General features: G+C 46.2%; 1 protein-coding gene across 2 annotated transcripts in view; it reads left to right on the top strand.

The window, feature by feature from the left end:
• Positions 1-16654: 16654 nt before the first annotated feature.
• The window catches only part of Ano10 (anoctamin 10), a 126263-nt gene continuing 116451 nt past the window's right edge, over positions 16655-26466 (top strand). For both annotated transcript variants that reach the window (XM_050141625.1, XM_050141626.1), the window contains exon 1: positions 16655-16770. The gene's annotated coding sequence lies outside the window, so the exon portion shown is untranslated. The remainder of the gene's footprint in view (positions 16771-26466) is intronic.

The following is a 26466-nucleotide window of genomic DNA, read 5'->3' on the forward strand; positions in this document are numbered from 1 at the left end:
TTGGCACTGTGTAAACATTTCACATATTCGCAACTTAAAAAGATAAAAATAAAACCCTAAAATGGAAAGCAAACTGGTCTGAATGAGCCTAACGTCATCTCAAATGTGGCAGTTAACAGACAAGCGTTTCAGAAGTCTCGCTATGTACCTTGGTAGGGGACGGTCTAAGGATCAATGAAAGCCATGGTGATTCTGCTGTTTATTATTAACACAGTAGTAAGTTCTAAACTAGTAGGGAAATATGTAATTCAGAAATGGAAGAAATGTTAGATAATCATAAACCCAGATTATCAGTGTGAGAGGAAACAAATGCCAAAAAAGAAATATTGGGGGCTGGTGTGATGGCTCAGCGGGTAGAGGCACTAGGGGCCAAGGCTAAAGCCCGAGCTCAATCAAGGAAACCCACATGGAACAAACTCCTCAAGTTGTCTTCTGACTTAAATAAGCATAAAATAAAATAAGCCATTATTTGATGAAATCTGAATGGAGTCATTCTATACAAACCATCTTTAAAGGCTGTTTGCTTTTCTCAGATCTGTCTACTGGAAGGACATACAAAAATGACACCCCGGGGAATATTATTTTAAGATGTGTTCCTTTTGTTTATGCTGCATTTGTTTAACTCTGTGAAGCTGTGATTCTTTGACTGTCTAAAAACCCAGTGGTCTAAGAAAGCACTGAATGGCCGATAGCAAGGTAGGAGCAAGGGCAGGCGGGGATGACAGGCAGAGAGGATAAATAGAAGGAGAAATGGGGAGGAGGGGTAGCAAGAGAACAAGGAGAGGAGGACAACAGGGACCAGCCACACAGCAAGTCGTGGAGAAAGAGCAAAGTTATACAGAAATGAGAAAGATAAAAGCCCAGAGGCAAAAGGCAGTTGGGATAGTTTAAGTTAAGAAAAGCTGGCTAGAAACAGGCCAGGCTAAGGCGGAACATTTATAACTACGATAAGCCTCTGTGTGTTTATGTGGGAGCTGGATGGTGGGGCCCTCAAAAGAGTAAACAGAGTACAACAAACACAGCACATGGATAACACGCCTCACTCCAGATCTTAATATCAAAGTATCATTCCTCGCCAACAAGGAGCATGTCCTTGCCTGTAAGAGATGTGTGCTGAGCCATTTAGGACTGATTTCCCAGTGGTTCAGTTGTACTGTGGATATGGACAAGTGGCAAGCAAACCAGCCCATGGCCTGTGCTTGGTGTGATCTGAGCTGGTACAGGGACCTGAGCTGTTCACACTCCCTTATACACATGGGCTCCACCTGAATGTAAAGCCAAGAGAACACTATGGGAAGATCTAAATGGCTGTGTTCCCAGTCCTTAAAATTTTTAATTACATTTTATTTTTATTTTATTACTATTGTTTTGCCTGCATGTATGTCTGCATACCACATGCATGCCTGGTTTCCACAGAGATCAGAGAGGGCATCAGATCCCCCGGAACTGGAGTTACATGTGGTTGTGAGATGCCGTGTGGGGTTGGTGAATCAAACTCAAGTCCTGTGGAAGAGCAGCCATTGCTCTTAACCACTGAGCCTCCTCTTCAGCCCTGAAATGCAGAGGCCACCAAGGTGCACAACTCCAGGCATGGGCTGATCTGATAAAGACTATTAGCATCCTTCCAAATGAGTTATTTTTAATAAACCAGTGGTGCTTCAGCCTTGTCAGTTGAATGCTTCATCGAAATACCATTTTTCAGCATTTTTAATTTTTCCTTTTGTTTCTCTGGCTACCATGGGTAGAGAGCTTTTCATTAGATTTGTAGTGACAGCGAACTTTACATAAAGGCCTCTGCTTGGGATTGGGAAACACAGGTGTCACAAGGCCCTGTGACAGGCTCGTTCTATAGATTTATGGAAAGTCTTGCCACCTTTTTGGATCTTAGTTTTCTACATTAATTATAAACTGATTGGCCCATTAGCTCAGGCTTCTTATTAACTAATTCTTATAACTTACATTAACCCATAATTCTTGTCTGTGTTAGCCATGTAGCTTGGTACCTTTTTTAGTGAGGCAGTCACATCTTGCTTGCTCTGTGTCTGGCTTCCACTGCAGCTGGATGACAACTGCAGACTGACTGTTTTCCTCTTCCCAGAATTCTACTTGCCCTACCTCTACTTCCTGCCTGGCTACTGGCCAATCAGTGTTTATTTAAAATACAAGTGACAGGGTACAGACCATTGTCCCACAGCACCCCCCCCCCTTTTAAAAACAAACAAACTCTGAATCAAATCTCCTTTGTTTAGCTTTTCTCCTAACCATTATGTTGAATGGCAAGCGGGGGCCTTTTGTTCCGTCCCGGCTGCCGGGCTATCTTACACCCGAAATAATCACATAGAAACTATATTCGTTTAAACACTGTCTGGCCCATTAGCTCTAACTTCTTATTGGCTAATTCTTATGTCTTAATTTAACCCATTTCTATTAAATCTGTGTATCGCCACGTAACTGTGGCTTACTGGCAAGATTCTAACCAGCGTTCGTCTCAGACAGGAGATCCATGGCATCTGCCACTCTGCCCTTCTTCCCAGCATTCAGTTCTGTCTACTCGGCCTACCTAAGTTCTGTTCTATCAACTAGGCCAAGGAGGTTTCTTTATTCAACCAATGAAAGCAACACATAAAGAGAAGGACCCCCTACACCACCATTATCCATAACAACTTGTAACCAACATTCTAAACAAAGACAAACATCCATAATCCATTTTTTGGGAATGTGGGCATAGTTTTCCAGGCTATTTCCTGATGATTGGGGACACTGATAATCTTATGGGGAACTAAGAAAATTTAGAATTATGATCAAGTCCTGACTGGAGTATTCTGTGAGGCTTGATCATCTCAGCCAGCAGTCTTGAATCTGTTCTGGATGTAGGACTCAGACATCTGGGCCATTCGCTCCTATCAGAGATTCTTCAGGGAGAATCTTCCTTGATCAAACCTGATTTTTCTTAGCCCAGAATGAATCCACAGACTCTCATTTCCTGTGGAAACAAAAACAAAACCTCTTCTCCAAAGTAACATATCTTTTGACTTAAATTTTAAAGTCAAAGAATTATATATATATATATATATATGTATATATATATTAGATTAATGCAGCAGCATTTTTAATCAAATATCTTTTAACAGGTGTTGCTCTTTCCTCAGCCATCAAATAGTTTAACAACAACACAATAACATACAGTATCCAGACGCTCTGTGTATTTTTCATCTTTACGTGGCTTTATTTTAAACTCTATTTTTTTATTTTTAATTTTTGGCTTTTTGAGACAGGGTTTCACCCCACCTATACTTCCTGCCTGGTTACTGGCAGTCAGAGTTTATTTAGAATACAAGTGACAGGGTAGAGACCATTGCCCCATGACAATCTATCAAACATAGGTGTGAGAGTTGATTCTCTGCCCCTATAAATGGTGATTTGAAACTTCCTTAAGTAGGGCAACATGTCTGCTGGTGACGGGAGCAGCAGGAGAGCCTATGAGACTGTGTCTGCAGGATGAAAGGAGTCCTGTGGTCCAGGTAAGCTCAACACATGGCTCCTTGATTCAAAGGACAGTACTGAGGGAAGAGCAGTGCTGGAGAGATGGCTCAGTGGTTAGAGGACCTGAGTTCAGTTTCCAGCCCCCACATTGTGTTGCTCACAACCACCTTTACTCCAGTTCCAGTGGATGCAACACCCCTTCTTCTATACTCCAAGGCACCTGCACTTATGTGGCACTTAGACACAAGCACACATGTACAAATAAATAGAAATAATTTCTTAAAGAACAATATTTTGGTATGTATTTATAACCATTCTTAATTTCAATTACTAAGTTATTTCAGCTACTATTAAAATATTGTACTTTTGATTATGCCTTGTAAATAGTTATTTGTTCTTTGACCTATCAGGGCAGAAATGGGTTCTGGGTGACTGTAGCCATTCCCATCTCCCTGTGCCTGATACTGGACGTGGTGACATAGCCATGTTAGAACCGGCTGGACTTGTATTACATCTCAGATGACACCAAAGCTGTGCCTCTAAAGCACAGCAAATCTGTTTACTTGCATGACTGGGGAATTAGACAACATCCATGACCATCCATCAAAAACCTTAGCATCCAAAACTCAGTAAGCATGAAATCTCATTGAGAACCGTTTCATTCTCTTAATCATTCATTAGGTTTCTCAAGCCGGACAGCCCTTCAAGGTCATCACTTGGACATTATCATTGTAATGTGGCAATCAAATAGGGAAGCATATTTTGGAAAAGTTCTGATTTGGTAGAATGCTGCTGGTAAATGAATTAATGTATTTATTGAGTGACTGAGAATTTATATTTTACTACAAACTGGAAAAAAAGGGAAACAAACCTTATAGAGTCTTTTTGGCACTTGGGATTTATGCCAGCCTGTAAGAATTCCTGCACAGAGACCTGGAGGGAGAGGTGCCTGCTGACTGGGTTGTTACAGAACATGGTTTTAACTGTGTAAAAATTTGTTAGATTTGTTTATGTTGTGGAATATTACTTAAACTTGGTAAAGGTGTGTTACATTCGTTTTACCTTGCCTGCCCAAGGCACCTGATTGGTCTAATAAAAAGCTGAGTGGCCAATAGCTAGGCAGGAGAGGGATAGGCAGGGCTGGTGGTCAGAGGAAATAAGTAGGAAGAGAAATCTAGGCTCAACAGAAGAAGGAGAAAAGAATGAGGGAGAAGGAGAGGGACAGTCACATTCCAGGCAGCCACAAGTCAGTCAGACACTAGAGGAAGCAGGAAAGTAAGACGTACAGAAAGAAGGAAGAAAAGGAAGGAAGGAGGGAAGGAAGAAAAGAGAGAAAGGAAAGAAAGAAAAAGAGAGAGAAATAAAAGAAAAGAAAAGAAAAGAAGGAAGGAAGGAAGGAAGGAAGGAAGGAAGGAAGGAAGGAAAGAGGGAGTAAGGTAAAACGCCCCAAAGTCAAAGGTAGATAAACAGGTTGACGAGTTAAAGACAGTTATCCAGAAATGAACCTAAGCCAGGCCACGCATTCATAACTAATAAGTCAGTGTCATGACTTGGGAGTTGGTTGGTGCACTGGGGTGCTGATGCAGGAAGTGGAATAAGCTGGAGCCATTGCAGAAAGTATTCTGCCCCCTTCCAAGGGATTTTCTGATTCAGTCAACAGTGACCAGGTGCCTCTGTCTGTGCCGTGTTCCGTGCTGGCTTGGAAACACCACAGTAGAGTCACCGAGGCAGCGGGGGGGGGGGGGTGGAATATTCTTCCCACACTAAAAGCTACGTGGCCCTTTTACCTTAAATTTTTCTCTCTCTCTCTCTCTCTCTCTCTCTCTCTCTCTCTCTCTCTCCCTCTCCCTCTCCCTCTCCCTCTCCCTCTCCCTCTCCCTCTCCCTCTCTCTCTCTCTTCTTCTCCGTCTGTGTGTGTGTGTTCTAGTTTGCGTTCTGTTACTGTCATAGACAGCATGATCAAAGGGAATTTTCAGATGAGTTTATTTCAGTTTACATCCCAAGGGAAACTGAGGTAGGAACCGAAAGTAGAGACTATGGAGGAACTCTGCTTCATGGTTTGGTTCTTCTTGTTTACTTAGGCAGCTTTCTGTATAGCCCACAGCCACCTGCCTAGGGATGGGAGGCGCTCCTGTATCAATTAGCAATTAAGAAAATGCTCTACAGACGTGCTCACAAGCCAATCTGATGGGGGCAATTGTCGGTTGAGGTTCCTTCTTCTCAGGTAGGTCCTGGTGATGACCAAGATTAGCCATCATGCCCACAGGCCACAGGGAACGTGTGAAGGTCAACAGACAGCTGCAGGTGTTGGTGAAGCTTCAGCCAGGAGCTTACCTTGAGGTGCAGCCCAGAGTGTAAATCCTCTCTCCTTGTTGCTGCACTCTGCCCTACCACACTGAACTAAGCCCAGTTCTTAGCACAAGGTTTGTTTAGGCCAATAACACCTCCATGAGTCCAACCATTGTGTTGATGATAATAACATAACTGTCCCCTGTAGGAACAGGGCTGCCATGGAAATGCCTTCTGTTCAGGGAAGCCTGACACATCAGATTCTATTTTATGGAAACAGAGTCGTCTGTGCCTTCAGCACACACCATATTCCTTTGAGAGGCATGGCCTTGGGGTCTAATATTTGAACCATGGCCCCTGTGGACACTGGGAAGGTGTAAATGGAGCCTGCTGGGTCATCTGTGTTGAGCTGTCCTGCCTTGCAGCCTTGATTCAAAAAGCCAGTCTTTGATGCTCCCTTCAAATAATGGAGCCCTGGAATGTGGGCTGGACTTAGTGAGTTGTTTTTACCAAAGGGAAAGAGGCAGAAATGATGGTGCATGACTCGAGGATTAGCTGGTGACTGAGAATTAGCTGATCCAAAAGCATTACCACTGCCAGAGCTGCTCCCCTTCTCTCCCCTCTCTCGCCCTCTACAGGCAATCAGCTCCTATGTCATGAGTGCCCAGTGGCCGCTGAGACCTCCTGCCAAGTCATGTGTGCCCGCCAATGTGCACTCAGACCCCACAGCCTTCTGCGACAGCAGCCTCAAGTGACAATCTGAGTGGGGAAAACTCAGCCTGAAGTACCAGGCTGAGCCACCCTGCCCGATTCTCAAACTCCATATAACAAGCATAGATGTACTGTTCAGTTGCTTTACCTAGGAGGAGCTGTTTGGAGCGACACTGTGCTCACCTTTCCACTTGGGGGCGCTGTCGTACAGCAGCACAACCTATGAACGCCTCCTCCTCACCAGGCTGAGAAATACTTCCATGGGACTCACGCCTGCAAACCATCAAATTGTCACTGGACACTTGTGAGTTAAATACTTTTACCTTGTAAATATACAATTCAATTTTCATGAATAGTAAGGTTTGTCACAATATCCCATTCGCATCCCATCGAGCAGATTGAGCATCCCACATGACATGTGTCAATGCTTTGATTTTTGACAGCTGAAAATCACACCACAGTGACATATGCTTTCAAATGAGTACTTGTGATTCAAAATTTCCGATTTGTAGTCCTTCTTATTAGCATGGTATTAAAATATCACAAGCAAGCTTTTCCCTTAACTTTCTCCTCAATTGTGATCAACAAAGATTTACACACACACACACACACACACACACACAATATGGTTTCAGCACACACCACTTTCTTGCTGGTGAAAAATGAATGTTGTGGTGAGAACCAGACAGTTATGAACAAATACTTTGTAGTCCAGTTAGCTAAGGATTAGTTAAACATTTCATTTTAGAAAAGAAACCATTCTCACCAAGCATAATTTGAGCTTGAGTTCCAAAAGTAACCTCATTAATAACTTTAAATGTATAATGTAATTGGAACAAATAGCAACTCCGGGCTTACCAGCCAATGATGCTGATTTTATCTTTTGTTCTGACATTTTTGTTGACACAAAGGATAAAAATCAGTAGAGGCAGCCGAGCTGGTTTAGTCCCATAAAATGGGGCACCTGAGAGTCAATCTCTTACCACTGAGAGTGTGCTTCATACTGGGAGGAACCACTCCACCCAGGTTCCCAATGAGAATAAAATGCTGGACCTCTCACCTACCGCAGGGCTACCCTCAGCACTGATTCTCCAGCTGCTCTTCTGGGCAGGGGCCCCTTCTCAACCCAGACATAAACCAGTTGTTTTCAGTTTTGGGGGGCTCTCGATAGCAGGGGAGGGAGAGGGGGCCAGAGCCGAGAACACAGTGTTAGGAAAAGCTCAGGTGTTCCCTGAGTGCTTCAGGCTGGGGTTCAGATGCTCAGGGAGGTTCAGGGAGACAAGGAAGATAGTCCCAGTGAGAAGGTTGCCCAAAGACTGAGTTGCTCAGCATGGGCTCCAGCTCCCTGCTCTCTTGCCATGAGAATGTTATCCTAATGCTGGGTAACTTGCCAAGGCTCCCTGCTCACTAGCAATGAGAACATAGCCCAAAGGCTATGGGTTGCCTCAAAGACTCCCTGCTCCCTGCTCTCCTGCAGTGAGAATGTTGCCCAAATTCTGAGAAGCTCGCCACAGGCTCCCTGCTCTCTGCAGGAGTATAGAAGATCAGGCTGCTGCTTACATCCCCAGGAGAGAATCCGTGGCCCCAGCACACTTTGAGGTCCTCCCTTCCTCACCACCCTCCGCGGATACATGCTGTGTGCCCTTCCTCTTCCTAGACTGGCTGTATACGCCCCAGATCCCTAGACCAGACAGTCTGTGTGGTTGTGTGGGGTAACTCTTCTCAGTGAGGGGTCATCGGAAGGGAATGAAGGAAATCCAAAGTCTCAGAATGGAATGGGTGGACGGCAAGAGGAAAACGGTGACAGATTGCCCTTCATGTCCTTTAGTTAAAAAACAGAACAAAAACCTATGGTGACGGTTGGTCAGCTACTTTTCCTGTCACTGGGTAGAATCCCTCCCACAAAGACAACTTAAACCTCACCATCAGCCTATCAGCCAATCATATTTCCTACTAATGAATATTGTTCTATGGCTAAAACCCAGGTAATTTAAAAAAATTTAAAGCAACTTAAGAAACTTTGGAGCTCAGTCGAGGGTACAGTCCATCATGGTGGGAAGTGATGGTGACAGGAATGTGAGGTGCTGGTGACATTGTATCCTGAGGTGCTGGTGACATTGTATCCTGAGGTGCTGGTCACATTGTATCCTGAAATGCTGGTCACATTGTATCCTGAGGTGCTGGTCACATTGTATCCACAGTTAGGAAGGCAGGTAGGGGTTGGTGGGGTTGGGGGATATGAATGGTGATCCTCTCTATTTCTCCTTTTTATTCAGCGAAGGACCTCAGCCTTGGGATGGCGCTGTCCTCAATTAGGGTGGGTCTTCCCACCTCAATTAACCTGCCCTAGATAACTCCTCACAGATGCGCTCAAGGGTTGTCTCCTGTAGGACTCTAGAGCCTGTCAGTCATTCTTGAGCCTTTTCTAATTTTAATAAAACTTCAACTCTGCTTCCCACTGGCTAATTCTGCAATTCTTTTCTGCTTCAAAGCCACAAACCCCAGTTTGCATTCAGTTCCTTAAAGAGAAGTCTTCTGCTGAGGATGGCAGCACAGAACTGTGTGTCTGTCCATGTCACAGCCAACAGGATGACTATGAGAAGCTGCCTAGGTGCTCCGGGGACCCTGTGGGTAATACAGGAGCCACCATCACAAAGCCCCTGGTGACTGCCACCAGCAAAGTGACACAGTGTTCTTAGTCTCTGACCTGATTGTCTGCTCGTGCTTTTGGGTAGCGTCCATGAAGCAGAGACAGATCAGCTTCTTAGCTCACAAGTGGATAAAATTTCAAACGTTGTGTGGTTCTCGGCCCTTCTGATAGTAGACTCTGCTAGTTAAGTTACACACTGCATGGAAACCTAGCATCGACTGTGTGTGTTTCTCCTCAGGTGAGCTATTCCGGGGGATTCTATCACTTCAGAGGCACGGTCCCAGCAATGTGTTAGACACAGTGAAGATGAGAAACACCCATGAGCCATTTAGCCTGTTCCCTGCTAAGATGAGAAATTGAAAAGGCAACTGGAACCAAATTGTGTCTCTGGTTATTCCACAGATGAGAAACAGTCTTCACTCTACGTTAAAAGCTTTTAGTCAAAACAGAGCAGAACTAAAGGAGCACATTTAGCCTGACAGTAGAGACACCTACATGATACAGCCCCATCCTAACAAAGAGGGCTTTGCATAAGAATTTACATTCTTCCTTTCCAGACAGATGGACCAGATCTTTAAAATATGAAAATAAGCCCATGCTCTTCATTCCTCAACATCGACATGCAAAAATCACAGGAAACTTAATGAAAATTTAAAGGTCATTTTCTTTCCCACTTATTTCTATTTGATCTGTTGAGACATTTTAAACACTGTGCAAAATATTTGACTATAATTGATTCGGTTTAAAGGTTACTGTGAGATGTTACATTTTAAATGTAAATTTGTATAATCAGAACGGTAAATCTCCACCAACATTACTATTTATATAGACTTTTTGTCCATCATTCTCTAGAACATTTTTTTTACATTGCATTTTATGTGTGTGTTCATGTTCATGTGTGCACAGATACACGTGTGTATGTGTGTATGTGGAGGCCACAACCTGAAACGTGGTTTTTTGAAATGGAGCCTCTCACTTGCCTGAAACTCCATCGTGGTACACTGGTCATGGGCCAGGATCTGCCTTTCTCTGCTTCTTTGGTGCTGGGATTGCAAACCCACAACAACAGGCCCAGTTCTTTCTTTTCTTTTCCATGTGAATTATGGTAATGAACCGCTTCCTCACACTTGACAGTCACGTACTTTACTGACTGGACTGTGTCCCAGCCCGAATTCCTAAATCCTCACTTTAAAGCTTATTGATTCTTAAGCGTGTGTGTGTGTGTGTTTGTGTGTGGGTGTGCTAGAGGAGAAAATTGGGTTCCCTGGAGTCACAAGCTGTTGCGAGCTACTTGATGTGTGTACTGAGAACCAAACGCCTCCGCAGAGTGTCAGGTGTCTTAATCATGGAGTCATCACTCCAGCACTAATTTCCACTTTTAAAAATATTTTCTTGATGCCATCCCAAGATTTTCAAACACAAATACTCCAGTGGAATTTTATGCATATCTTAGTTATGTTGGGAAGAGTTCAACTCAGCAGGCAAATTTGTAAAAACCACAGAACTACTTGGAGAGTTTCGAGGATGCTCAGGGCAGCAAATATGGCCCATCCCAGAAAGAACCAGCACACAGGAGTATGTTCCCTTTAAGCAGAGTTTTAAAGACACTGTGTAAGAGGCATGGGCAGTGAGCAGGGAGAACATAGAGGATGGTTGGCACTCTGAGTCTAGCTGTAGTGGCTTGGATAAGAATGGCCTTCATAGGTTCATGTATTTGAATGCTTAGTCACCAGAGATTCTCACCATTTGAAAGAATTAAAAGAATTAGAAGGTGTGGCCTTATTGGAGGAAGTGTGTCAGTAGGTGTGTGCTAAATGCTCAAGTCAGGCCCAGTATCACTTTCTCTTCTTACTGAGTATGATCAGATTAGAACTCGCAGCTTCTTCTCTAGGACTGTGTGTGCCTTCACCATGTTCCCCACCCTGATGACAATGGACTAAAGTTATAAAGCTGTAAGCAAGCCCCAGTTAGATGCTTTCTTTTAAGAGCGTTACAGTGGTCATGGTGTCTGTTCACAGCGGTAGGACAGTGACTAAGACAATAGTGATGGGACACCGCCATGCAACACCCCCATGCTAGGCCCGGAGCCAAGGAGCAGGAGAGTTACTCAACCATATGGAAGGCTTCCTGGCCACAGTTGTGGCCTTCAGTAGGTGACACAATCAACTCGCCAACCTACAGTGACTCAGCACAGAGAGAGCCAAACCCGGCTCCTGCCCAGGCCTCAGCAACCAAGCCCAACCAGAGGCAGAGGACAAGGAAATCACCACTGTAGTTCATGGGGTGAATCAGCTTCTTGGGACAGAGAGAAAAAGGAAGAAAAGCAAAGAACCTGTTTAATTTGCAGCTATGAGTGCCGCACACAAGGAATGGGTAGTCTCAATTTTGCAAATTTCTTTAAGAGACATTTCCTGTTGTTGAAAGAAATCAAGGGCTCCCTATTTGATTGGAAGTGCCATTTCAGCCCCCTGGCTTCCATATATGCAAGGAGTCTGGAATGTTTGGTGGAAAGCCCCCATCCCCTGGGAGTTGCCTCAGTCCAGAGTCTACCTCCAAGAAAGCCCGCCAAATGGTGACTCCTCCCCAGGGAGGATCAAGACCACTCCCAAAGGCTATTTAAACTGACCCCAGAGAACGAACACATGGCCCCCCCTTGTTTTTTGTACCCCTCTCTGTGTTTTTCTGGAGGGCTACGGGGAACACCGGCATCCATTAAATCTAGGCTTCTTTTAATTTGGTCTGATTTGGATTATTGCAGAGGCGGTTTATCAGGCAGAAAAAAAAAAGCTTAATACTCCCTTTGAGGACTGAGGCAAGCTGGAAGTCATGTAGAATCTGAGTTGCCTTGCTGGAGACAACCAGAGGTTATTTAGTGAGTCATTCTTATACAATGAGAATATTATAAAATAACTCTTGAGGGAAAATGTATTACGATGGGTATGCCAAGTACAAAACCTTTTAAAAAGCCAGAATTCCTGCCTCAATCTTTGCTAGTAAAACCCCAACTTATAGAGCTGGAAGTGGCAGCTTGAGAAGGATGGATATTAGACATTTTTTTTTCAATTTTTTTTCTTAGGAATCACCCAGAAGGGATAAGCACACTGTGAAACAGAAGAGCAAGAACCACTTTTGGCATCACGCGGTGAAAATCAAGCCACACAAGCTGCTCTAGAGGGCGTGGGTCCCAGTGGACAGGCTGGCGGTGAAGGGTGTGTTCACAGTTGCTGATTTCAGATAAGGCTGATGGACATCCATGGGAAGAGCCTGGAGGAGAGGGTGGCAGTCTGCAGAGACTGGGGGTTCAGGAAAGCGCACATCTGTAGGTTGATCTCAGTCTGCCAGCAAGAAAACCATTGTGTAGCCTAGAGTTTAGCTTTAGATAATGCAGCATTGACTAATAAGAACCCAGAGACAGAAACTGGGGTTCAACCTGAAGGTCAGAAAAACAAAACAGCTAGCCACTGGCTCTTACCTCTACCTCAGTCCGAAATGGCAATCCTGCCTCCAGAAATCCTCAGAATGAGACTGAGAGCTGCCTTCTGTCTTATATTCCTCTCTAGGGCTGGGATTAAAGGCGTGCACCACTACTGCCTGGTTTCTACGGCAAACTAGTGTGGCTCCTAGGATTGATTAAAGGTGTGTGTCACCACTGCCTGTTCTGTAAGGCTGACCAGGGTGGCTTGGCTGTTTTACTCTCTGATCTTCAGGCAAGCTTTATTTATTAAAATGCAATGAAATATCACTACCAGATGGTGAAAGCTCAGGGAATTCACTACCGAAACCCTGATTTGTGTGTGTGTGGGGGGCGGGAACAGAGGAAATGGGGATGACAGGAATGGGCCAAGGACAGCAGGGAATTTTTCCAACTAGTCTCAGTTTCCTCTGTTGTCCCTCTCCCAATACTGCCACCAGATTATGATCTACCGTTGGATTCATTCCTGCAGTGGGTCAGAATTTCATGACACAGTGGCTTCCCTGAAGTTCTTCCCCTCAATACTGTTGCACTGGGGACCAGGCCTTCAGCACGTGAGCCTTGTAGGGGACACTTCATGTCCCAACCATAATAACAAATGCACACGCATGCATGCACACATGCACATGAGCACACAGACATACATATGCGTGCACACATGCACACATGCATGCAGTGTGTCTGCATGCACATGAGCACATGCACGCATGCACACAGCACACTAACAGACACATGTACACACGTGAGGCAAAGGCTTTGTACGTGTAGCAGTAAGAGGAGGTGAAAGTGGTAAGATTGGCTAGTTAGAAATGAAGAACATCTGCACACAGAAGGAACCAAATGCTCAGTCAGCACAGGGAAACTCAGAAGACGGGAGCTGAGGAAAGACTGAAACCTGTATTTAGGAAAAAGGACTTTTTATTTTTCTATAAGAACTTCCATAATTAGGAAGAGAATTGGGCGCACTGTACAGAAAATTCATAAAAATGAAATACAAATAACATTAGGATATATTATTAACCTTAAAACACTGTTTAAATATTTTATTTCTATATTTTTATGAGCATATGTGTATATCTGTGTGTCCCTGTGTGTGCACTTGTGTTTGTGTATATGCTTGTGGAGGCCAGATGTGTATGTGTGTGTATGTGTGTGTGTATGCGTCTCTTCTGTACACTTGTATTTGTGTAAATGCTTGTGGAGGCCAGATGTGTGTGTGTGTGTGTCCCTGTGTGTGCACTTGTATTTGTGTAAATGCTTGTGGAGGCCAGATGTCAACATTACTCACTCTCCATCTTATTTTTTGAAACAATCTCTCAGTAAAACTGGGATTTCTTGATTTGTCTAGATTAGCTGCTAGCAAGCCCCAGGTCCTCCTGTCTGCCTCTGCTGTGCTGAGATTACACGCATGTACCGCCACTCCTACCTTTTCACGTGGGCAAAGGGGTTCGTGTGGGAAGCACTGCAGCTGGGCCATCCCCTCAACCCTTAAAACGTTCTTTAATTGGATTGACAGATTTCATTTCTGACCAAACTAGAGGGAGCCCACTCGCTACAGCTTGTGCCTTACCGCTAAAACTTCTGGCAAAACACAACATCAATGAAGTCAAGGAGAGCAGGCAGACTGGACAGGGAGCTCAAAAGTTGAACGGACACCATTGTGAGGCCATGAGATTCCTCGTTTTTTGTTTGGTTTGTTCTTCTGTGCTGCCTTCTGGCTTTGATCTGAAGGCTGGCTGAAAGGGGAACCAGTAATCAGAGATGATCAGAAAACAGGTTGGAGAAACCTAGCGTCCGGCAACAGTGACAGGACTAGGCTGCAGGGAGCAAGAGAGCTGTCGTGAACTGCCCATGGTTTTCCTTTCTGAGCTTAGCCTGGTCTAGAGGCTGACACCTGAAGCCAGGAGAGCAAAATTGTCCTATAGCAGTGGTCCTCAGCCTTCCTCATGCTGCGGTGAACGCAAGGCTCTAACGGCTGGAGCGTGGCAAATGTGGCACTGACAGGTTTGCCCTTCTCCCTTCCCCTCTTCCGTGCTGCAAGCCCTGAGATTACATTTCTAAAGTTAGCCCCCATGGTACAGCCCCTTATTTGGACACTGACTCACTGAGACTAAGTAGCAAGGTCCAAAAATCAAAATTCATTATTTGTCTACCATGTCCAATCAGGACTTACCAGCTCACTCTGGCACAGACTCGCCCTTTTCTCCTTAAAAATCCACACCAGTTTGCAGCTACTGCTGCTTGCTGTCTGCGTTTGCAACCCCCACCCCCATCCCCACACCCCTGCTAGCCCCTCAGGGGTAACAAATCTCCTTTGTGCAGAGAACTTGGTGTCTGAGTGCGTCCTGTACCAGTTCCGAGGGGGCTGTCCTCCCTTACAATGACCTCCAGCCATAACATTATTTTCACCGCTATTTCATAACTGTAATTTTGCTACTGTTATGAATCATAATGTAAATATATGTGTTTTCCCATGGTCTTAGACCATCCCTGTGAAAGGGTCATTTGATTTGTGACCCACAGGTTGAGAACCACTGTTTTAGTGGGAGGGAATGGAAAGAGGACTCCTGGGAGCTGCAGAGAATGGAGCTTTGAAAGGGGTGTTGAAGGTGCCTAATTCTAGGGGACTTTTTGTTATGTAGCAAAGGATAATTAAGACGATGGTTCATGCCTGTCCTAGCCTGCTTTGATAAAACGTGGATGAAAAACAACTTGGGAAGGAAAGGATTTATCTGGGTTACAATCCAAGGGAAGCCAGGGTAAGAGCGCAAGTCAGAATCCTGGGACAGGACCTGAAGCAGAGACCATAGAAAACACTGCTACTGGCTTGCTCAGTTTGCTTTCTTAAACTGCCAGGTCCTGCCAGGTTAGGATGGTACCACCCAGTGGGCCTGGCCTTCCCACATCATCAAGAAAATGCGGGCTTGTCTGATAGAGGTCATTCCTTATGTTCCTTCTTCCCAGGCAACTACAGCTGTGTCAGGTCCACAAAAACTCTTCCCTGGCATGCACAAAGCCCTGGTATCAATCTCTAGTATAAAGATCATCTGAGCTAAGTGGATTAAAAAAATACTCCATTCAAATGATGTTTTTTCGAATATTTCCAATCAAATACCAAAAGATGAAGTTATATACTAGGATGAATATAAATAAGTTCAGAGGATGAGCGAACAGGAACCTTGAATGATAACAAGTTATAGTATAACCATAACAAGTCTACTGAGTCATCAATTGGTTCTAATTGTTTATGCCTTGGTTTTCAGAGAGGGGTTTTCAGAGAGGAGAGAGCACCAGGGCCCTGCTGAAACCAGTCAAGAATTGCTCCTTAGGGCAGAGAGGGGTCTAGAAGAAACTGCCTCCAACCCTGCACACCTCGGTGTTGGGGGGAGGATGGGGGAAAGGAGGGCTTGTCCCCACGGAAGAAGGCAGCTTTGTTTAACCTCAGGAGAAGCAAGGAAGGCAACCCTGCTTGGCCAGGGGCAGAAACAGGAAGGGTGTGGAGGGTGGAGGGTGGAGGGTGGAGGTGGGAGGGTGTCTGGGAAGCGCTCGGGGTTGGGAAATCCCATGGATGCCTGAAGGTGAGGTTTCAGTTATAAATCGGATCTGAGCTTCTCTTTACCTGGTACAACTGAAACGAGACCTGTGCTCACACTGGATCCCTAGTCCCTTCCATTCCCTGACCCCCCGCAAGGCAAAAACAGCGAGTCTTAGTCCCAATTCCACTACAATGACAGCCAGTCAGGCCCCGCCCCTTCCGCCGAAGCTCCGCCTCTCCCCCGTTCGAATGACTGTAGGTCGGACCCCACCCCAAGAGCGGCCCCGCCCACCCACCGAGTCCCCGCCTCCATTCCGTCGCAGTGGCTCCACCCGCCGGCTCACCGTGACAGCCCTCGCGGCCCCGCCCATCCCGCCGAGGACACGCCCCTGCCGAGCGACAGCCAGTGAGGTTTCGCCCTGTGCACCTCCGGCCCGCCTCTTTCGCCGTGGTCCTGCCTACCCCGACCAAGTGACAGCCGGAAGGCCCCGCCCCGTCCCGTCCGGTCGTTGACGCCCCCTGGAGGCCTAAAGCGCCACGCCCAGGTCGCGGTCCAGTCTGCCCCGCCTCAGCGCCGTAGCCGGGTGCTCCCTGCTCGGGCCGCCCCCGAGGACGCTGCGTGGGCGGCCGGTGAGTGGGGAGGGGAGCAGCCGGTGCGGGGGGGCCTGCCGGGGCTTCCGCCCACGGGGAAGAGCGACTCGGCTGCGCGGGGCGGGGCTGGAGCTCTGCAAGGCCGAGGTCCTGCGGAGGCAGGGGGATGCCGCCGGCTTCTTGTCGGCGTCGGGCCTGGGGCGGGGCCCGTTCTGATTGACGCCTGGGGTCCGGGGGTGCAGGCGGCTCTGATTGACACTTAGGGAGAACGTCTGGAAGCGTTCCAGGGTTGCGGACAGATCCGGTTCCACTTTTCTGACCCCGGGGCCTGCTGTCGCACGACTCCGGTGAATGGGTAGAGATCCCTGTCCCCGCTGGCCGACCACCTGAAAACCCTGCTTCTTCCCGTAGCTGGGGCGGTTTGCGTGGGTGTCCTGACTTGGGCGCTCTTCGAGTTCATTCCCACTCCAAACTGCGGTGTCGCACGCATTTAAACCCTGGATGTGTAATCGAATCCTGTGCGTTTTAAAAGTTTCCAGCGCACTGCGAGCCGCCTGGTTTTCGTTTAAAGTCACACTAACCTCAGAGGACCAGACGTTTATAAAGGCACATTCTGTCTTTCAACAGTTTTAACTGCAGCCGTGGATAAGCAACTGTGAGATGCTCCCTGAGGCGTCTCTACCTGGTGTGAATAGCCCAGTACACTCACACAGACTAACAGGCTGTGACTTCACCAGGCATATTGTTTATTTTTTTTTAACTTTGCGCGTGTTCACGTGTGAGTGCAGGCACGAGGATGCCACACAGGCTTGTGGAGGTCAGAGGACCACAGGTGCCGGCCCTTGCCTTCCTCCTTGTTTGAGGCAGAATCTTTTCATTCTTGGCAGCTGTGCTGCCTGCTCTAGGGCTAGGCTATTGGACTTTACAGCATCTCCCCCTAAGAGCTGGGATTACAGAAGTGCTCTGTGGCCTGGCTGAAGGTGCATTCTGGGGGTCCAAATTTAGGTCCCCTTAATGAGACACGAGAGATCCAGAATAATGGACAGACCCAGACAAGACCGGTAAAGTGTAGCGTGAGTGTGTATTTGTGAGTTCGTGCATGTGTTTGGGTAAACTGTAGTGTGTGTGAGAGAGGAAAACTAGAAAAGTTGAACACAGAAAAGAGGATGAAGTTGAAAATATAAATGCTCTGATTTGTATGGCTTCTGCCGACATTCTAATGATTTCCTTCCTAGTTTGTATTCTTACTGTGGTGTGAATATAGGTGTGCACAGGCCATGGAATGTGTGCAGGATTCAGAGCCAGTTCTCTCTTTTCATCCCCGTGTGAGCTCCAGAGGGCTAGAACTCAGTCAAGTTTGCATACCCAGCACTTTTTACCACCACCACCCGCATCCGCCGTCTCACCAAACCAATCCCTGTCTATAGGTACACATGTTCCCATATTGTGACTCTTCCAGCTTAGCGTTTTCTCACTTAGTATTTTCCTTGATCCCTAAAAATTCACACAGAGCAACCAATTATTTGTTTTAAAAATAATATTAGTATTTCAACTCTGTTTAATACATGCTTGGAAGTGAAAAATTAGGCTGATCAAGGCAGTTATATTTTCCAAGTGTTTAAACGCCAATTCCTTATCAGTATTCATAAATATTCATAAATTATCTGTACCTTTCTGCTTTTACACAGAATAACACCTTTGCTTTTGGACGATGCCTGCTTGGAATGCGGAGCATTTGACCTGTTTGTTGTTTTTTTTTTTTTCATTTTTTTTGTGGTTATTGATTTCAACTTGACACAAGCTGTTCTCCATCAAATTGATAGGCACACAAGTCTGTGGAACGTTTTTCTTGATTAATGAATAAGGGGGGAGGGGCCCGCCGTCCCCGCCCCCGCCCCCGCCGCCCACCGAAGGTAGAACTATCCCTGGGCAGGTGGCCTTAGGTTGTATAAAAAAGCAGGCTGATGGAGCCCAGAAGCAGTGTTCCTCCATGGTCCCTACTTCAGTTCCAGTCTTGAGTTCTTCCCTGATGGTGGAAGCCAAGTTAACCCTTTTCTCCCCACGCTGCTTTTGGTCCTGGTCCTGGTACTGATCAGAGCAATAGAAACCTGAGACAGTGCTCCATGTGACCTGAAGCTGCGCTGAATGCGCGGGAGTTTTTATGTGTACTGCTGGGAAGGGAAAAGAAGGGATTTGGGCAGGAAAAGATACCTTAAATGATTTTTATTTTGAAGTAATTTGGATTTTTAAAAGTCTGCAAAAATACTGAGTTCTCATGTGCCAGCTTCCCTGATGCTAATTCAGTGTATGTTCTTAGTACAATTCCTGAACAGAGAAACCACACTGACACCATTCCCTTAGTGACCTGCAGATCTTGGTCGGAGCACACCAGGCTCCCACACACTCCCGGATCCAGTCCTTAGCTTTGAACAAAGGCATCCTCCCAGACAAGATGACCAGGTACAGAGCTGTGCAGTAGGGCAGGCCTGCAGGAAGTCAACAACCTTTCCTGAACCCATCTCCTGAACACTGTCTGAGAAAGGATGCTTATCTTTCCTGTGCACACAAGCTGCTGTTTGAGTAAATTACACACTAAAGGGACCCTTTTTTTCCTTGTGTGGATGTCTCAAGACAGGAAGTCAGCCTCAGGACACATCTTCAATTACTCTCTACCTTGTTTTCTTTTCTCTCTCTCTCTCTCTGTCTCTCTCTCTCTGTCTCTCTCTCTCTGTCTCTCTCTCTCTGTCTCTCTCTCTCTGTCTCTGTCTCTCTCTCTCTGTCTCTCTCTGTCTCTCTCTGTCTCTCTCTCTCTCTCTCTCTTTCTTTCTTTAAGTCAGGGTCCCTCATTGTCCCAGAACTCATTAGTTAGGCAAGGCTGGCTGTACAGGGACCACCTCCCTCCAGACCTGACCAGCATTAGTATTAGAAGCTTAGGCTTCAATGCCCAGCATTTTAATGTGGGTGCTGGGGATTGAACTCGGGTCCTTCTGCTTGCAATGGCAAGCAGTTTACAGACAGATGTAACATGTTACAGAATAGAAGGACTGATCAGATAATCCAGGTGTCTTAACTTCTTTATTAGGATATGAATTACAACAGGAGTCCCTTTGAAAGCAACGTGCCAAGTGCCCACCCTTTCCTCCAGATACATTCAGCTCCAACAATTAAAATCACAGCCTTTTTTCTTGGGCTCCTCTTCTCATTTCCAGCGTGTTCAGAGGTGTTTCATTCTCCTCTCACTCAGATGCTCCTGTTCTGCTTCACCATTGAGAGTAATGGGTCCTGTTTCTCCCTGAGCCTGAAATAAGGTGGTGTGTGTATGTGCGTGCATGCATGTGCACACGCAGGAGTGTCTGTTTTCAAGAATCCCCTCCGCTGTCCTCATGCACAGCCTCTCCCAGTGAACTGTGTTTCTCTGCATCCTAAGCACTATTCAGATCCACCCCTCGTGGGCCAGGGATCCCGTGACCAATGGGAAAGCCAGGTGTATCCTCTTCTCAAGTAGGTGTCTCTGCTCCTTTGGTAATTCAGCACACCTTGGAAGAGACCCCCACCCAGCACAGTTTTCTGGAGCCTGTGCAGGGCCTCTGGCGAGCCCTGGATGCTCAGCTTGCTGGTCGCTCTCACCGTTGCCTTGGTCTACAGTCTTGATCGGGAGGAAGTTGAAAGAAGAGCATCCTACCCCCTAGTGCCCTGGAGGTTGGTCTGTTGAATCACGGATATGTTTTAGATTGCTCCTGCCACGACCACACCTGTCACACACTAATCACATTCCCGTCTGGTATTTTGGGTCTGCCTTTCTGTTCCATCTTGTGGTAATGGTGGAGCAAACGCCCGCTACAACGGTTGGTGAAAGGGAGTCACAGAACTCAGTTTAGGCAGAGGCTGCCTCTCCCCACACACCCCTCACTCAACTGGTCAGGGCTGCCAGTGGGCAAGGTGGAACAGAGGTGTGGGGACCCCCAGACAGGGTCACCCAAGAGGGATTATTAATGAAGGGGTCAGGTCAGGCGAGGACACATTAGTGCTATTGCAGTGTGGGGCAGAGAGAGGGCACTCCCAGGTGGGCTGTGGGGAGAGGGAGGAGACAAAGTCTGCTCCGTAGGAAACCATTCTCCTGGCACTCTGCATCTCCGTGGATGGCACAGTTGCTGTGTGACTTTGCAGAGGCACAGGAAGGTAGTTGGTCCTCACGGGACTGCAGGCACCATAGCCTGCCTGCTTCCCTTCCCTTCTCTTATGGTTTATACTGCTCACAGTGGAACCTAGGCAATTCTGGCACTTGTGATAGAACTAAAATTGTGTGTATGCACGTGCGCACACATGTATGGCAGGTGTGCATTCCTGTGCACTCACACTTTGAAGCTAGAAGTGGTCACTGGGAGTCTGACTTTATCCTTCTCTGAGACAGGTCTCACTGAACCTAAGAGGGAAGCCAGCAAACCCCAGAGATCCCCTCTCTGTTCTCCCACAGATCCAAGGTTACTGATACGCATGTCCACACCTAACTTTTTTGTTTTATTTTGTTCTCCAAGATAGGATTTTGCTGTATAACAGCCATGGCTGTCCTGAAACTCACTCTGTATACCAGGCTTACCTCAAACTCACAGAGATCTGCCTGTCTCTGCCTCCTGAGTGCTGGGCTTAAAGGCATATGTCACCATTGCCTGGCTCACATCTGGCTTTTTATGTGGGTGCTGGGGATTTGAACTCAGCTCACATCTTCTGGTGTTACTGTGTATTTAGTATACATTTTATATGGAGTCAGTGTGTATAGTTTTCTTAATTGTGTGAGGAGTTAGCATCTGTATTAATGACTAAGTATAATTTTTAATGAATGTAGTTGGATCTGTGTCTGCTTATGGGTGGTCCTGTCGTACCACATGGTATATAGTTGTCTTTGGTGGATGTTTGGATAGTAGGTTGTTTCTTTTGTTGTTGTTTTTCATAAATACACAAATAAATACAATAAAATCTGTAATGACTTCTATATTCACATTGGTTCAAAGATCCTTTAGAGACAAGTATTAGTAAAGTGGCAATGAACATCTAGATACATTTTGTTTAATTTTCTTCTTGGGACAAACTCCTGAAAATAATACTGTGATGTCAGTGTGTAGACATTTGCATTCCTTGTTGCTGGTTTGCTTTCTGGAAGGTGGTGCGTTGCTGAGTCCATCCGTGGTGCGTGAAAATGCCTGATTCTCCAGATGTGTTCACAGCTGAGTTCTTCCCATCTTTCAGCTTTAGTAAATTGGAAATAGGGACGTCTCTTGTTAATTTTTACTTCTTCTCTTAGTGGCCTTGGACATCTTTTCCGATGTGGTTGGTGTGCTTTTAAGAGTTGTGTTTGCTGCCTGTGGTGGTTTGTTGTTGTTTGGTTTGTCCCCTGCCCCTGGAGTCCTGGTAACTCTGCAGCTGAGGGACGTTAACCCTTGTTTGCCATATGTTGCCAATACTGATGAGGGTCTGCTTTGCATAGTGAATAGCACAGAGTCTCCTAAGTGAGAGTGAGTAGTGAGCAATGTTTATTATGGGTTCCTGAGTGAAAAAATGAAATTTATGCTCTGGCAATGCTGAAGTATGCGTGGGCAGCCCGAATATGGTGGTTCTGTTGAACTTGTCCATGTTGGGTTTATGGTCTAAGTTCATGAGGACAACTGGCCAGGTCTCTTCCTCATTATGGGTTTCTATGAGTTCTCCTGTACCTGCTTGAAGAGAAGCCTGCTCTGGCTTTCTCGGCACGATTGTTTTATGACCTGATAATTATGAATAAGGTAGACTATTAACCACATCAGTGTAGACATGTTCAGCTGCACTGACCTTTGATGCATGTCCACACGTTCTGAACACTGCTCTTTCTCGTCCCGGAGTTCTCCCCCACTCCAGCGGGAAGCCTTGTGGTCATGTGTGATGCACAGAGGTTGTCCTTCCCCAGCTGCCATTAATAGCTGTTTGGACGAGATGATGCCGTCTTAGATCTCCGCCTCTTGGTCTAGACCTTTGCTAACACAGCCGATCTGGTCTGATCTTAGAAGCTGAGCAGGTCCTGCCTTTCATGAAAGAATGATGGTGACCCTTGGTCTCCATGGATCTTCACAGGGCATCCTGATGCATCTGGAGATCAAACACCTGACCAAAGCAGCTTAGGGGAGGCTGAGGTTGGAGCCTGAGGCAGCTGGTCACATGACATCCACAGCCAAGAGCAGAGAGAGAAAATGGACCCAAGCTGCCTGCTAGCCTCTTAAGCACAGTTAGCTTTCTTCACTCTGTACATTTCATGGCCCAGCCTAGGTGCCTCCCACAATGAGCTGCATCTCCCTCACCAGTTCACAGCTGTGAATCTCCCATCACTGTAGCTGCAGCCAGCCTTTCCAGACACTTCCTCAACTGAGACTCTTCTCTAAGCAGCATCTGAATTGTGGCAAGTTGACATTTAAAACTTAACTGTCACACAGGCATTTCCAAGACATTGTTAGCCAGACAGTAGTGGTGAGTTAAAGGCCATCCTGGTCTACAAAGCCAGTTCCAAGACAATCAAGGCTACTTAGAACAAAACAAAATCCAAGACATTGTTATGGAAGTTAGTATTTGAGCATCAATGGAGAAGGCAGCTCCAGTCGGGAGAGAGTGAATAATTATTTATTTATTTATATATATATATATTTTTTAAAGATTTACTTATTTATTATGTATACAACATTCTGCCTCCATGTATGCCCACATGCCAGAGGAAGGCGCCAGATCTCATTACAGATGGTTGTAAGCCACCATGTGGTTGCTGGGAATTGAACTCAGGACCTCTGGAAGAGCAGAAGGTGCTCTAAACCACTGAGCCATCTCTCCAGCCCCCGAGAGTGTATAATTTAAACCCTAAATTAATCTCAAAAGCCTATTAAAGGCCAGACCCAAACAAAGCCTACACCATTTCCAGGGCAGGGAGAGAGGTTGATCAATCCACACCAGACAATCTGTCTGTTCTGATGCTTTGGTGCTGGAGGGCAGGTTCATGGGCAGGAAGCTGTCCCGCTGGAGCAGTGCTGTGTGCACGCATTCAGACGTTGGAGTCTTTGAAACTGATGGAGGCACACACAGTCTTAAGAGTTAGTAAAGTATCGGGTCTGCCCTGGAGAATCCCGGCTCACCCGTGAAGAAGGGAGACAACACACCATGCTTGGGAGGTCCGGTAGTGGGAGTATGAGACAGGGGGTCACACGCCATCTCAAGTCCAGACGCAGAGACTGGCTAGTGCTGTGTAGGCTCCTGTGCCCATGGAGCTGATGCCTTCCCCACCGTGAGGGACTGGGAGCCAGAGTCAGTACTTTCTCCGTGAAGTTGTTTGCCTGTCAGACACTCCGTCACAGCCACGAGGAAAATGACTGCTTCAGAATGTGAGGTCACCACTTCCCCACAGTCCCACCTAAGGAGCCAAGCCAAGGGTTGTAGCAGTGGGAGCTAGGCCGAGCTCTCCCTGTGTGTGACCAGTAGCCGCGCGGGGGAAGGGGGGGTTGGGCTGTGCAACCCCTCTCTGTGCTCTAGACCAGACTTTCCTGTCTTTACCATCCCAGGGGGCCCTGGAAAGGAGAAAGAATCGTGGGGGGAGGGCTGGTTCTTCCCCTGAGGGGCTGGCCTGGAGTTAGAATTCCTGATTTCTTACATACCTGGAATTTAGTCTGTGTCCATGCAACACAGGCAGACTGGACAAGCAGTCCAGTGACTGCAACGATGAAGGCAGGGAATGTCCATTCAGTGTGTGACGCAGGCCTGCCAGTGGCTGCACCTTCTTGGTCTTTGGTCTTTTGTCAGAGCTGATAAGTTTGCATAAATTACAGACTCACCTACAGTATCCTGAAGTGTGAACTCTGCCCCTCAGCCCTTTGTTTACTCCCCTGGGAGGAATATCTCCTCCTGCCCAGGGAATGCCTCAGCAAGGGCTTCTAGTTTAACATTCAAAGATTTCATGCACACAACCGCCATTCAGCCCCACACTGTGAGACCCGCCGCCTCTCAGCACATCTAGGGAAAGTGATGAGAACCACCGTGTTTACCATTGCTTCTCTGTCCCTACCTTGAATAAAAAGTTTGAGAAGCCCAGGATCCCTTCACCTGGAACCCCCTGGTTCTGTCGGGTCTCTAATCTGATTCGGTTCCTCTGCACCTGTCACTGGAGAGAAAGTGGAAACACCGATCAAGGTTGTTTGTTTTGTGACTGCTGAGTAGTTTTTTATTCTGGTTTTTTTTTTTTGGTTGCTTTTGTTCTCTTATCTTTGAAACATTTAATTTTGCCGAATTAAATGTCAGACCCCAGCATATATAATAAACTTGAGCCCCATGAGCACCTGTAACTCTGAAGAATACAAAGAATACAAAGACCTGCTTTCATGCACAGCACAACACACACACACACGTATGAACACACCCACACATGCAAATGCACACACGCATGCATATAGTCATACAGATACATACAAGTTAATTAGTTCTTTTTTTAAAAAAACAAGATGGAGAAAGTAATAAATTGTGTATCTATTAGTAAATAGGATTTAGTAGAATTAGGTGAGGAGGTGCTTAGGCCAGCCCCTCCTGTGCAGAGGGCAGTCAGTAAAGTGAGCCTTTCCTTGCTGATGGGAGCCCTGCCTGCCTCTCTGGGTGTCCTTAACCTAGTTTGGCAGCTGCTCCCAGGAAACACAGCTCTACCCTGCTTCCCGTGGTTGTCATTGTTCTTGCTGCATCATTAGCAGTGGAATTCAGACAGATTCCCATTTCAATTGTGTGTGTATAGATGTTTAGTGCACACCTTTAGTCCCAGCCCTTGTAGGGTCCAACCACCCAGGCACCAGCTAGGAACAGATCAGCCAAGGGAAACGTACCTATTGTTCCAAAGGAAATCCCTTACACACCAACCATTGTAGATAGAATCACCTACCAGTACACACTCATCCTGACAAACGCCAGCCAACCTGGGGTCCTGAACCTTAGAAATCCCTCACCCCAACCTCTGCTACTATAAAAACCCCACCCCAACTGAGCCTGAGACTCTCTGATTGTGCCCGTGCCTTGGACGTGTGGAGAGTCCAAGTTCAAATTTGAATAAGAATAAAGACTCTTTGCTTTTTTTTTTTTTTTTTTTTGGATTTTCGAGACAGGGTTTCTCCGTAGCTTTTTGGTTCCTGTCCTGGAACTAGCTCTTGTAGACCAGGCTAACCTCGAACTCACAGAGATCCGCCTGCCTCTGCCTCCCAAGTGCTGGGATTAAAGGCGTGCGCCACCACTGCCTGGCTTAAGACTCTTTGCTTTTGACTTGGTCTCCTTGTTGGTTTTTGGGGGACTCCGCGATTTAGTCCTAACATCCCCCAGGAGGCAGAACCATGGAGATAGATCTTAATGAGTGTGAAGCCAGCTTGGTTTATCTACATAAAAAGTTCCAAGTCAGCCAGGGCTATGTAGTGAGATCTTGTCTAAAAAATGATATATATAAAATTTATTATTTATATAAATTTATATTTCTATAAATTTAATTATATATTAAGTTTATGTAATTTATTTTATATACTTTTATATAGTAAATTTATAATTCATATAATTATATATTATATGGAAATATATATATATATATGAGAGGGAGAGAAAATGCATGTGTGTGTGTGTGCGTGTGTGAGTGTGCGCACGCATGTGTGTGTGCATTATCTGGTCTTCAGCAGAAGCATTTGTCTGAGTCCCTCATCAGCTGTCCTG

The sequence above is a fragment of the Alexandromys fortis genome, unplaced genomic scaffold (genome assembly GCF_014885135.2).
Source record: "Alexandromys fortis isolate MF-2015 unplaced genomic scaffold, M_Fortis_MF-2015_v1.1 scaffold_44, whole genome shotgun sequence".
In the NCBI taxonomy this organism is placed as follows: Eukaryota; Metazoa; Chordata; class Mammalia; order Rodentia; family Cricetidae; genus Alexandromys; species Alexandromys fortis.